Raw genomic sequence first — 15,388 nt, 5'->3', positions numbered from 1 at the left:
GCTGTCCTCTCCCTGTCTTCTTTGTATTTTTCTTTCTCATTGTCATTTTCAATGTCAATCCCAGAAAGACCTTTTTGTGTTTCCTGAAGCTGTGAAGTTGCTGACCTCTGGGGGACAAATCAAAAGAGAAAAAAGAGAGGAAGGAAAGAGGGAAATGAGTCCAACATGTCATGTCACACTTGTCTTTTTGCCTTTCTCTCTCATCCCTTCCTGTTAGAGAGCATGCACGGATTTACCGTAGTCAGGAGGCCTGCTGAGATGAAATAAATGAAGAAAATAGGGGGGTTAGAAAAAAAAGGTGTTGAAAGATGCTCATGGACGGAGAGACGAAGGGAGGGAACAATGGACAGAGCGATAGAGGGATTTCTGTCCATCCCACTGCGTTTTCATTGGACTGTTTTCCAAGTGCCTTGAGCTCTCTTTCTCTCTCTCTTTCTCGTTCTCTCTCTCTCTCTCTCTTTCTCTCTCTCCCCCCATTGCTATCTGACTCTTTCTTTCTCTCTCACACAAACACACACATTAAACAGTGAGTACATTGTGTGCCAATGGCTAAAAATGAACACAAAATCATACAGAAACACACAAACATGTCAACTATTTTCTCTCTCACTCACTCTCTCTCTCTCTCTCTCTCTCTCTCTCTCTCCTGCTAGCTTCAACACTATCGTTCTGGAAGTTCAGATGGTATTACCTCTTTTGTCTCGAAGGATACACACATATACACACTGACACACACACAAACACGTTAAGGCATACACACACCTAAGGCACTGGCCAGATAACTCAAACTGTTGTTTGTAGACTTTGTACAGAAAAAATTCTGTTTTAATGTTATTATTATTATTTAATAAAGGCTAAATAACAAGTGATTTGGTTCTGGGTGTTTGTATTGATTGTGTGTGTTTAACATGTGTGTTTATTTGTATATTTTTTGCTAACTAACTACTACTAACTAACCTCCAAACAGGCCCTCAGCACAGCTCCCCCAAAGCATTTAAAGAGCTTTATTCAGGGTTAATCATTATAGGTTTTCCGACCAACATGTCAGAAAGAAATGCTGTTATAAAAGGAGAAGATGGGTTTAACAGGTTTAACATCCCCACACACATAATAGGTGTTTTGTTTCCTACTGACAGGAGACACTAATCACAGTCCTTTATCAGAAACAGCATTGACCGTTCAAAGTGAGTTCAAAAGTGTTCCGTGAAGTGAAGAGGGAAAAAGTGATTGAGCTGCTGATTATGGCCCAGAATAATTATCTTAATCGCAATGCAAATGACATTTTTAAAATGTGATTTTTGTATTAATACAAATTTGCAAGGCTGGTTTTTCTGCTAACAGGCGCTAGACGACGACCATTCAACTCGAAAAAAGTCATATAACTGTTCCAATGACTCCGAAGCTGTTCAGTTAAGGTAAATTAAGCTAAAAAAACTGCATAGTTCCCCTTTAACTACACACAAACTGGTGGTGATTAGCTGCAAGATCACAATAGGACATGTGTTGCCCACTCATATCATGTATCTGAAAATTACGAAAGTGAGAGTAATGATGGAACGAAAATGCTGACATTTTGGGATAACTAGCTTACGGTTGGACATGACACGTCTGTGTGTGTGTGTGTGTGTGTGTGTGTGTGTGTGTGTGTGTGTGTGTGTGTGTGTGTGTGTGTGTGTGTGTGTGTGTGTGTGCGCGTGTGTTTGTGTCCATTAGGAATCAACACATTTAGGAAGTAGGCAGGAATGCAACTTGATACCACTGTAAGAAGAATTTTAATCTAAAGATGGGTCTTTTTATTTCTAAGGTCCAAATAATGTCACTACAGACTGTCCCACATGCAATGCTTCCTAATTGGCTGTATCTGTAAACAGTATAATGCTAGTTTGATTTTCGCCCTCTAATTAGCTTACAGAGCCCTTAGCAGTGATTTCTCTGCATCAGCATTTCTTCACCTCTTTCTTCTATGTTTCTCATCACTCCTGCCCTCATTTATTCATCGTGTCTTTATCTCACCGTTATTCTTCTCCTCAGGAGACCGACCCGGTTCTCACACTTCCTCTGACATAAAAACACACAAATGTACACACAGATGTGTATGCATACAGGAACGGATGCATCAACATCTCTATCGCGCACTAAGTGAATGAGTCTCTGCACATCAACCGGCTCAAAGTTGAAACCAGTGCTTTAACAGACAGATAGATCTATAGATAGATAGACATTCATTTATGGATACATTTCTTAAATTATTATATATGGTTCAATTGTGCTCAGTCAATAAATCCAGTAGCATTTTCTGCGCATTTTTTTACAATGTCCTCTGGGATGAGGGAATGTTTTCAACACCCCAGAATTTAGAGGGCGGTCTATGATTTGCATTCACACAATGACGTGCTCCAGATCTCATCTTTCTAGAACTTGAATGCAGTTCAACGCAGGCTCACACAAACGCAAGCATGCCAGTGTGAACCTTCTTCTTCTGTAGATGCAAACACACACTTCAGACAGGTCTCTTGTGGTTGGTCTTTGCTGAGAGTGTAACCTACTAACACAGATTTTAACTCTCTGCTTAGCAGCACAAATCACTGATAGCACACACAAACACACACACACACACACATATACACATACACACACATACACACACACACACACACACTCACATACACACACGCATGCACACACACATAAAATGTAAAGTATTTTGGTAATTTCCCAGCTTTGGTAAAAAACAAACATAGAATAGAAATGTCATGGTAACAATCTGTTAGTTTAATGAATCCAAACAAATTAGTTTAACATTAATTAGGACTTTAGACATGTTGATACGCTTAGTACAGTTTTTTTACAATCACTTTGGCACTAATTTCAGAACCTTGACGTCATTTTTCAAAACTCTAGACACAAAACTCACAACCAATGATCAAAATGCACATTTTTCAAAACTCTAACACTTTTTTTCAATTGCTTGGATACACAAACCTAAGATCATTTGTTCATTTAACAAAGATCACCTGTTCGATATGACACAACTTAACATCAAAGTACTACTATTTCAAAAGGCAAGGCACACATTACATTTCAGATGATTGTCTATTCATTCCATTACAACGATCTAACTATCAATCGATACAACTACTCAAAATGATAAGTAACTGTTCCATTACTCTTAATGCATAGTTGTATGGAAACAGACAAACAATATTCCATGTTTAGATCATGAAAGTTTCAAGATAACAAGATTTATTGTCACCAGTTAGCGTGGAGCATCAACCAATTAGACTACATGATCTGTGGATGTAATATTTCATCATCATTCTTTACTGTAATGTACTACTGTTTACTGTATCAGACACTGTTTCTATGGTCCCATGTACCACCTTTAAGACTTTTTACTGTATTGACTACTGCACTGTATGCATGCAGGCCCTTGGAATTGCTTGTCCAATTCTGCCAACTCGTTGCTGATGATTGAGATATATAATTCATATATACTTATAAAGTACTGTATATATATACACTGCTCAGTGGCCAGCAGATCAGACTGGGGTTGTACTGGGCAGCTTCCAGGTATGAATGTGGAACTGTGTGAATGTGACAGGTCATCGTTGCAAATGAGAATTTGTTCTCAATCGACTTACCTGGATACTGTAAATAAAGGGTAAATACAGTAAATAACTATATATATATATACTGTATATATACAGTGCCTTGCGAAAGTATTCGGCCCCCTTGAACTTTTCGACCTTTTGCCACATTTCAGGCCTCAAACATAAAGATATAAAACTGTAATTTTTTGTGAAGAATCAACAACAAGTGGGACACAATCATGAAGTGGAACGAAATTTATTGGATATTTCAAACCTTTTAAACAAATAAAAAACTGAAATATTGGGCGTGCAAAATTATTCAGCCCCCCCTAAGTTAATACTTTGTAGCGCCACCTTTTGCTGCGATTACAGCTGTAAGTCGCTTGGGGTATGTCTCTATCAGTTTTGCACATCGAGATACTGACATTTTTGCCCATTCCTCCTTGCAAAACAGCTCGAGCTCAGTGAGGTTGGATGGAGAGCGTTTGTGAACAGCAGTTTTCAGTTCTTTCCACAGATTCTCGATTGGATTCAGGTCTGGACTTTGACTTGGCCATTCTAACACCTGGATATGTTTATTTGTGAACCATTCCATTGTAGATTTTGCTTTATGTTTTGGATCATTGTCTTGTTGGAAGACAAATCTCCGTCCCAGTCTCAGGTCTTTTGCAGACTCCATCAGGTTTTCTTCCAGAATGGTCCTGTATTTGGCTCCATCCATCTTCCCATCAATTTTAACCATCTTCCCTGTCCCTGCTGAAGAAAAGCAGGCCCAAACCATGATGCTGCCACCACCATATTTGACAGTGGGGATGGTGTGTTCGAGGTGATGAGCTGTGTTGCTTTTACGCCAAACTTAAGTTTTGCATTGTTGCCCAAAAGTTTGATTTTGGTTTCATCTGACCACAGCACCTTCTTCCACATGTTTGGTGTGTCTCCCAGGTGGCTTTTGGCAAACTTTAAACGACACTTTTTATGGATATCTTTAAGAAATGGCTTTCTTCTTGCCACTCTTCCATAAAGGCCGATTTGTGCAGTATACGCTGATTGTTGTCCTATGGACAGAGTCTCCCACCTCAGCTGTAGATCTCTGCAGTTCATCCAGAGTGATCATGGGCCTCTTGGCTGCATCTCTGATCAGTCTTCTCCTTGTATGAGCTGAAAGTTTAGAGGGACGCGGGTCTTCGGATTTGTAGTGGTCTGATACTCCTTCCATTTCAATATTATTGCTTGCACAGTGCTCCTTGGGATGTTTAAAGCTTGCGAAATATTTTTGTATCCAAATCCGGCTTTAAACTTCTCCACAACAGTATCTCGGACCTGCCTGGTGTGTTCCTTGTTCTTCATGATGCTCTCTGCGCTTTACGGACCTCTGAGACTATCACAGAGCAGGTGCATTTATAACGGGAGACTTGATTACTCACAGCTGGATTCTATTTATCATCATTAGTCATTTAGGTCAACATTGGATCATTCAGAGATCCTCACTCAGAATCTGGAGAGAGTTTGCTGCACTGAAAGTAAAGGGGCTGAATAATTTTGCACGCCCACTTTTTCAGTTTTTATTTGTTAAAAAGTTTGAAATAGCCAATGAATTTCGTTCCACTTCATAATTGGGACCCACTTGTTGTTGATTCTTCACAAAAAATTACAGTTTTATATCTTTATGTTTGAGGCCTGAAATGTGGCAAAAGGTCGAAACGTTCAAGGGGGCCGAATACTTTCGCAAGGCACTGTATATATACTTGTACCACATTGGTCTGTAGTATTCTCTCTACTACTGCAGTACTTTTACAGGGATATATGTATATGTAGTACCATAATGAAACATGTATCACCTATTTTGAACTACAATATTTAATGATTGTACGAACAATAACACAGTGAAACTATGGGTAGCTAGTGTGTGGGTGATCTAAAGTAACGTTTTGGTACAATGGTACAATGGTATTTCACAATACATTTGTTTTTTTAACCAATGATTGTGCAAGTGCAATATTTCTTTAAAGATGCACAATGCAATGTTTTGAACATTGGATAGCCTGTGTTACAAGTGATGATCGTTTTAAGTTTTGTGTCTAGAGTTTGGAAAAATGACATTACGGTTCTGAAATTAGTAGCAAAGTGATTGTAAAAATCTGTAATAAAAACCGTTTTAAGGACAAGCAGTATAATTACAGTATAAAGTCCCAATCACCATCTTTTCTTTCATCTTTAGCTTTGAGGTTCACTCAAAGCTAAAGATCTGTAGAAGTTATGAAGGTGAATGCCCTGCAAACATTACCCACTCCTCCTCTCTGAGCCTGCCCTCCACTTATACGTTTTCCATTCCTGCCTCTCTGTCTTTTATAAGGCACACAACCAGATGCACACAGCGTCCACATAAACCCACAGGCAGCCCCTTATAAATGTGGTAAGTCTGGTACTTTCTGGAAGGCAGTTATTCTCGCAGCAGCGTTGACAGCTTGGTGAACAAAGTCTGTGTTGCACAAAGCTGCAACAGCTGTAAAAGAGACTTGGGTTGTTGTGTGTTTGTACGTGCTCTATTATGATTCCATACCTGCCTGTATAGGGTCAAGAATGCAATGGGAGGTAGGGAGCTCCAACAGAAAGCCGGTGGATACAGTGCCTTCTCGCTGTTGGAACCATTGAGCTACTCTATTATGAACCATTACTCCTAATATAATGTCAACCACAGATATGACATTTGCATAATGGGTGTCACCACACCAACAATAACCCCAATAAACAAAATCTAATCAGTAAAATCTCAACGTTTGCATGAAATATTTCAACATTTGGCCTCACTTAGGTTGGAAATGAAAGAATGAATTTTCCTGTGTGAGTTTGTGTGTTCACATTTATGTGTGTGAGCAAAGCCACACTGTTAGTTTTACAGAACAACAGTTGATTTGATTATCTGCATTATTTGTACCTTGTTGGCAATGCAGATACAATACTTTGCCTTCAGCTGAGACAGAAACTAGTAACTGGAACCGAATTGATGCATACTGCACAGCACAATTCCTTCCTTTCTTCCTTCCTTCCCTAACTTGCTTGTTTGCAATCTTTTCCTTCATACTTCCAGCCCTACAAATTATTGTATAATTTACTGAAATAATTATTTGTGGAGCAAACAATTTGGTCAAATATTTGCTTAATTGTCTCCCTGTCTGCCTTCTTTCACTCCGTCTTTGCACCTGTTCCACATATGCTTCCTCCGTTCCTATGCTAATTCCCTCACATTGATACACTTTAAATTATTTGAATATCTTTTCGAGTGAACAGCGCAGCAGTGATATGAGCAAAGAAGGGATGGGACTGAAAAGCATATTTTAAATAATGAGCTACAAATTTGCATGCTGGGCAGCCTCTTACTGAATCTTATTTTTCAATTTGTAGAAAAGATGATGTAAGCTAAGTGCAAAACGTCTCCTTTACAGAGTGTATAAAATCCATTACATGTGTTTTTTTTATTTTTTATTTATCTTCCCCCACCTAGGTGGGCGTCTGGGGGAGAGAGCTGTTCATGGTCTTGGCAGCTTCCAGCACCCTGCTCTCCTAATGTCCCGAACTCACTGGCTGCATGCTGCTAAATCAAATTACATTTCATCAGACAAAAGCCTTTTTTTCCTCACCACACCAGTACAAATAAGATTGTTGTAAATCTAATCACAGTATAAGGTTTATTGCTTTCTCATTTCTGGGTTTTCATTTGTTTGGCTGTTTGCCAGGTGTTGGCAACTCTCCCTGAAATGTTTGCCAAATTAAAAAGTTACTTTAAATCTGTAAAGCTCACCTGGAAAACCAGTTTGTTTTGTATAATTAACTCTTTATTTGCATGTTTTGCATCCGGACTGTAGCTCTTCATCATGTCTGGTTGTCCCTCCCATTTCTTTATCTTTCTTTCCTCCATTAATCCCTCACTTTATTCAATATTTCTTCTGCTCCATCCTTCTCTCTTACTGTAAATAATCTAAACAAATCTAATCTTCCTATTCTCATTCCTTCACTGCTTGCTTCTCTTATTAAAAACATTTTATCATCGGTATCTTCCTGCTTCTTTCTTTTTTCATTAATCTCTCTTTTTTATTCGTAAAACAGTTTCATCAGTCACCATTACAGCATTCTGTTATGATGGTATCAGTCTTTCCGTTCGGTAGCCTTTGGCTTATCTAAAACAGCTGTTCAGCCACAAACACTTGTGCTTTTAGAGGTGGTTGTTTACATTAAGACTCAAACTATCCAAGGTTGCGGTTTCTCCCCCCTCAGTGCATTGTGTGTGTGTGTGTGTGTGTGTGTGTGTGTGTGTGTGTGTGTGTGTGTGTGTGTGTGTGTGTTGACTTATACAGATCCAGCCACAGTGTGAATGTAGCGGTTTATGAGTAGGTACAAGACTCATTTATAAGTATATGTGTGTGTTTGTGTGTGTGTGTGTGTGTGTGTGTGTGTGTGTGTGTGTGTGTGTGTGTGTGTGTGTGTGTGTGTGCACGCGCGCGCGTGCGTGCTTGTGTGTGTACATACTGTACAGTACACACTGGCATGTCTCCTTATCATATAAATAGCAACAATAACCCTCAACAGGGCCTCTAAGGGAGGTCTGCCACAGAGCCAACACTTTCATCTGGGTAGGTGGCATAAGTGTGTGTGTGTGTGAAGAATTTCTGTACTCACCCCTCACACCCACGTTTCCTCACGGGGAGGGCCCCCCATGTGTGTTGGAACAACATCTGCAGGGATTATTGTGTGGTGTTCACATTTTTTTTTTTTTTTGTTTTTTTGTGGATTGCAATGATAGTGTGAATACTGTAATGTTAGAGATTTTTTATTATATCACTAACAGTATCAACAGTGTATTAAGGGCAAGCATGCAGAACCCTCCGAAACTTACAAGTTTTGCACAAGTTGAAACATTTTGAACATGTTGACTTTGAATGCAATCCGCTGCCTCTAACATTCACCTCAGGTTCTTAGTTCCAGTGAGTTCAACAGAAACACAATCTCACTGCTTTTGTGTGACAACTTGGATCAAGACAATGTGTGGGTATATTATATATACGACTAGGGTTGTAGTTGTATATTCTATACAGTATCTGAATATAAAATTCAACATGACATCAGTTTATTCACTTCAGAACTGTCTTCACCTTTTGCTGGGGAAGAATAAATGTTCACGAGTGGTGGCTCACTGAAAAATGAGAAGAGCAGCAAAGGGTATCAAATGTTAATACTGTAAGAGATGTAGCCTTCTGACTTTGCATATGTTTCACAAGCAACTTGATCCAAATAAGATCCCTGGTACCATTAAGAACCATTAAGTTGATAAGATAAAAAAGATTGATAATATTAATGTTCTGACATTGTGTAATTATTAGTGATATCAATTCCCTAGAGAGGACTCATCCCTCTTATCCCTAGTATGCAAGAACACATCTTTGTGTTAAGTAATTTATGTAAGCTATGTGTGGTATAGGAATGCTTGATGAAACTACTGTTTGTATAAGGAATTGTAATAGGAAGCTCTTTAAAACTTGTTACTGATTAACTCATGCATCGTTGTCAATCTGCATATAAGGCTGATTTTCTTGAAAAGGTTATCAGTTCTTTAGTGTGAAAAACAGGTTTCTGGTAACCTGTGATATTTTGTTTTAAAAACATATAATGCAACCAAAGAAAAAAATAAAAGTAATGATGCAAGCCAAGTGTGTCATCATGTGGTTTCTAACAATGCCTCTCTTTTTCTGTGTGTGTGCAAGTGTAGCGTGGAAAGCATGTTTTAATGTGTTGCAATTTTAGCCTCTTATGGATGAATTTTTAATTTTTTTTTTTTATATGTTTTTTTAAAAATTTTTAATAATTTCCCATGGCTTCACATGTGAACAGAGCTCAAATCAATCAAAAAAAAAATAAGTGTGTGTGTTTGTGTGTGTGTGTGTGTGTGTGTGTGTGTGTGTGTGTGTGTGTGTGTGTGTGTGTGTGTGTGTGTGTGTGTGTGTGTGTGTGTGTGTGTGTGTGTGTGTGTGTGTCTGGTTTCTGTGCCTTGGAGTGGGTTTCTGTGTTTCACCATGTTGTGCATTTACCAGCGGCTCGGGGCAGTGTGTGCTTATTGGATTGGTGACAGCCCGGTATATTATTCATCACCTGATGGAAAGTGACAGATGACTCCCTTTATGAGTCTCTGCATGTGTATCAACGTGTTCATTTTAACAAGTGATAAAGAGAAGCCGGTGCGGATGTGTTTTTGTGGTAGATCTCCGTACGTCTGTGTCACTTTGTACCTTTGTATACTACAACTCTATGTCCTAATGAAATGCTACTCATTTTCAAAAGTAAAAACATTTTCTAAGAAACATCATCCCGCCTGTCTTATGTTAATATACTGAGAACAGATTGTTAAATGGCATATCTGACAAGCCTCAAAAAGCTGATAATGAATGTATTAGCAAAATGCTCACTGAAAACATATTGGATCTGTTTTCCTTCTATCTGCTCATACAGCAACTAAAGCATGATTAACATTGTTATGGATATATTTAGGCACTCTTCGTCTAGGTTTAATACCCATATTTTATTAACATTTAAAGTGCTTTTTTTGCTTAAACCTAATCACAGGGGTCAGGATGTGAACCCCATGAAGTTCTGTGCTAAAGAGTACTTTCACTATTGAGACTAAGGTATAATTTGCTGATAAAACTAGCTTTGAATGCAAAACATTTACTTTTAATGGAGTATGTTTTACAATGTGGACTAGTAAAAGATATGATTAGTTTTTTGCCACTTCTGGTGGTCGGTGGTAATGAATACGCAGGAACGGAAAGAAAATGCATGAACACAATGTAAATCACCAAGTGAAACACATGCAACCACAACTCTACACAGCTCGGGCCTACCTGACCATAACATTGGTCCCTATACAGCTTGTACTCAACACAAGATGGGTCTAAATCATCAATCAATCTGCTAGAGTAGAGTAGAGTAGAGTAGAGTAGAGAGAGAGAGAGAGAGAGAGAGAGAGAGAGAGAGAGAGACTCTACTAGAGACAGGAAGACTCAGACAGACATGGCTGCCCAGAGAGGAACGTATATGTGCTCACTGCTCAACAGGGGAGGTAGAAAAAGAGATCCACTCCTCCTCCTCCTCTGTGAAAATTTCTCTTCACTAAGAGATTTACACTTTGGAAAAATAGCGCCAAAAAAAAGCTAATTTCCCAATGTTAACAACAGAAAAGAAGCTGGAAGTTGTGAAAATTGAATTGAATTAATTGAGTGAGTGAGTGAGTGAGTGAGTGAGTGAGTGAGGTTTATCCATTTCCTGCTGAGTTAAGAGAAGGCTACTGGACCCCAAACACCTGTGTGTGTGTGTGTGTGTGTGTGTGTGTGTGTGTGTGTGTGTGTGTGTGTGTGTGTCCTCTACTCTCCTCTCAGCATGTAGTAGTGAGTGACAGCTTGTGATTTTGAGCAACAAGCTTTTATTCACAGCTGTACACTGGGGTTCCAGTGTACAGCTGTGAATAAAAGCTTATTCTGACTTAAACAGTGTCTCTCAACCAAACTGGCCCCATACCTTATGTCCTGCCTACTACACCAAACAACAGACAGACACAGTCTAAATAGACTATAGCGTTGAACATAGTGGAGAATTTAGAGAATAAAGAACCAGATCTTTCCCTTAGGAGTTATCAAAAGATAAGCTAAAACAGAATTTACTTTCTGTCATCAGGTGGCCAGAAATATGACTCCAAATGAATGCTAATGTTGCTCTGTGTCTGCTGATGTGTATAAAAAAAATTAAAACGCAACCACCTGTTTGCACAATAACACAGTCACTGCCACTAAGTTCTGTTTCAATGTATTCAGCTTGAAAGTGTTCTGCTAAATCTTACCTTGGTTTTAGTGTTGATAATTTAAAAAAGAAAACACACACACACACACATAGAACATAATTACAAAAGGAAGGCTGATCCAAAACACTGCAGCAGTGTACCTGGAGAGTTGTTGGCTCATTATGTTGCACCTGACTACAATTAGACGGGATGCATCCAACAGACACACCACCTGAAGCTGACAAACACTTGCAGACATTTCTGCATGCACACTTTCACCACCAGCATGTAAAAAATGCAAACACAAGCAATGCACACAGGACCTTCACACTGTGCTATAAGCAAATGATAGGGGAAGTGTGAATAAACAAATAGTTTAATACAGAAAGACGTTGAAGTTCAGACATGGTGGAAGGAAAGTCATAGTATAGTATATCGAAAATATCAAAAATAGTCCCAGTATAGTACGGCATGTCATGACCCTTTTCTTTGTTATGTGTTAATAGCCAGTGTGTTGTATCCTGTGCTCCTCTCTGTGACACCCAGTACTTCCTCAGCTGCTTCATGATAAAAGGTACAAATCCTTCTCTTTGCTGGAAGACTTTTACTTTGAAACATGATTAGGGAAGTGTTGAGCTCACATGCTAACAACTGACAACTGTTTCCTGGGTTTCCTACTATCATTACTATTCAGCTGCACTCTTAGTCTCTGTGGTGTGTAATGTTTAGTTTTGTTTAATGCTTGTTGTATGCAGGCTTTGAGGTATCTGTCTGTGTTCACGGAACAAAAATGATAGACATTCTTGTGTGAATGCTGATTCAGCAGCATACTATTTTCGATATACCATACTATGACTTTTTTTATCATTTTTTTCGACATACTATACTATGACTATTTTTAACATATAATATTACTTTTTCATGACTTTTTTTGACAAACTATACTATGACTTTGTTGACATGCTATAGTATGACTTTTGAATGGCTTTTGGCAACATTCTATACTATGACTATTTTTTACATAGTATACAATAACTTTTTTATGATTTTACTATAACTTTTTTATGACTTTTTGATATATTATAGTATGACTTTTTTACCACTTCTTTCAACATACTATACTATGACTTTCTAATGGCTTTTTTCGACAAAAAACAAGTGAAAAAAGTCATAGAATAGTATGTCAGATAAAAAACATAAAATAGTCATAGCATATCATAGTATAGTAGAGTATGTCGAAAGAAGTCATAGTATAGTATGGCAAAAAACGGTCATAGTATAATACGTCATAAAAAGTTATTAAAATGTCATAGTATAGTATGTCGGATAAAAAACATAAAAAGTAATAGTATAGTATGTTGAAAAATGTGAAAAAAGTCATAGTATAGTATAGTATGTCGGATAAAAAACATAAAATAGTCATAGTATAGTATGTCGAAATAAAGTGAAAAAAGTCATAGTATAGTATGTCGGATAAAAAACAAAAAAGTCATAGTATTGTATGTCGAAAAAAGTGATAAAAAAGCCATAGTATAGTATGTTATGAAAAGTTATTAAAATGTCATAGTATAGTATGTCAGCTAAAAAATATAAAATAGTAATAGTATAGTATGTCTAAAAAAAAAAGCCATTAAAAAGTCATATTATAGTATGTCGAAAATAGTCATATTATAGTATGTCGAAAAAAATCATCATACTATTTTATGTTTTTTATCCGACATACTATACTCTGGCTTTTATATGACTTTTTCAGACATACTGTACTATGACTTTTTTCAGGTTTGTCGATTTACTATACTATGACTTTTTATGATTTTTTGGACATACTATACTAGGACTTTTTTATAATTTTGTTCGACGTATTATACTAGGACTTTTTCAACACTTTTTTTGACTATGACTCTTTATCACTTTTTTCTACATACATTACTATAACTATTTTTGATGCACCATACTGTGACTGTTTCATGACTTTTTCCAACATACTATCCTATGACTTTTTCATCACTTTTTTCGACATACTATACTATGACTTTTTTATGATTTTACTGTGACTTTTTTATGACTTTTTCAATATATTATACTATGACTTTTTTACCACTTCTTTCAACATACTATACTATGACTCTTTATCACTTTTTTCTACATACATTACTATAACTATTTTTGATGCACCATACTGTGACTGTTTCATGACTTTTTCCGACATACTATCCTATGACTTTTTCATCACTTTTTTAGACATACTATACTATGACTTTTTTTTGATTTTACTATGACTTCTTTATGACTTTTTCAATATATTATACTATGACTTTTTTACCACTTCTTTCAACATACTATACTATGACTATTTTCAACATATAATATTACTTTTTCATGACTTTTTTCTCGACAAACTATACTATGACTTTGTTGACATGCTATAGTATGACTTTTGAATGGCTTTTGGCAACATTCTATACTATGACTATTTTTGACATACTATACTATAACTTTTTTATGATTTTACTATAACTTTTTTATGACTTATTCGATATATTAAAGTATTCCTTTATTACCACTTCTTTCAACATACTATACTATGACTTTCTAATGGCTTTTTTTCGACAAAAAAATAGTGAAAAAAGTCAGAATAGTATGTCAGATAAAAAAACATAAAATAGTCATAGTATAGTATGGCAAAAAAAGGTCATAGTATAATACGTCATAAAAAGTTATTAAAATGTCAAAGTATAGTATGTCGCATAAAAAACATAAAAAGTAATAGTATAGTATGTTGAAAAATGTGAAAAAAGTCATAGTATAGCATAGTATGTCGGATAAAAACAAAATAGTCATATTATAGTATGTCGAAAAAAATCATAAAAAGTCATTGTATAGTATGTCGAAATAAAGTGAAAAAAGTCATAGTATAGTATGTCGGATAAAAAACAAAAAAGTCATAGTATAGTATGTCGAAAAAAGTGATAAAAAAGCCATAGTATAGTATGTTATGAAAAGTTATTAAAATGTCATAGTATAGTATGTCGGCTAAAAAATATAAAATGGTAATAGTATAGTATGTCTAAAAAAAAAGCCATTAAAACGTCATATTATAGTATGTCGAAAATAGTCATATTATAGTATGTCGAAAAAAATCATCATACTATTTTATGTTTTTTATCCGACATACTATACTATGGCTTTTATATGACTTTTTCAGACATACTGTACTATGACTTTTTCAGTTTTTGTCGATTTACTATACTATGACTTTTTATGATTTTGTTAGACATACTATACTAGGACTTTTTTATAATTTTGTTCGACGTATTATACTATGACTCTTTATCACTTTTTTCTACATACATTACTATAACTATTTTTGATGCACCATACTGTGACTGTTTCATGACTTTTTCCGACATACTATCCTATGACTTTTTCATCACTTTTTTAGACATACTATACTATGACTTTTTTATGATTTTACTATGACTTTTTTATGACTTTTTCAATATATTATACTATGACTTTTTTACCACTTCTTTCAACATACTATACTATGACTCTTTATCACTTTTTTCTACATACATTACTATAACTATTTTTGATGCACCATACTGTGACTGTTTCATGACTTTTTCCGACATACTATCCTATGACTTTTTCATCACTTTTTTCGACATACTATACTATGACTTTTTTATGATTTTACTATGACTTTTTTATGACTTTTTCAATTTATACTATGACTTTTTTACCACTTCTTTCAACATACTATACTATGACTATTTTCAACATATAATATTACTTTTTCATGACTTTTTTCTCGACAAACTATACTATGACTTTGTTGACATGCTATAGTATGACTTTTGAATGGCTTTTGGCAACATTCTATACTATGACTATTTTTGACATACTATACTATAACTTTTTTATGATTTTACTATAACTTTTTTATGACTTATTCGATATATTAAAGTATTCC

This window comes from Perca fluviatilis, chromosome 12, assembly GCF_010015445.1.
Source record: "Perca fluviatilis chromosome 12, GENO_Pfluv_1.0, whole genome shotgun sequence".
Classification (NCBI taxonomy): Eukaryota; Metazoa; Chordata; class Actinopteri; order Perciformes; family Percidae; genus Perca; species Perca fluviatilis.
Note: the sequence above shows the minus strand (reverse complement) of the source record.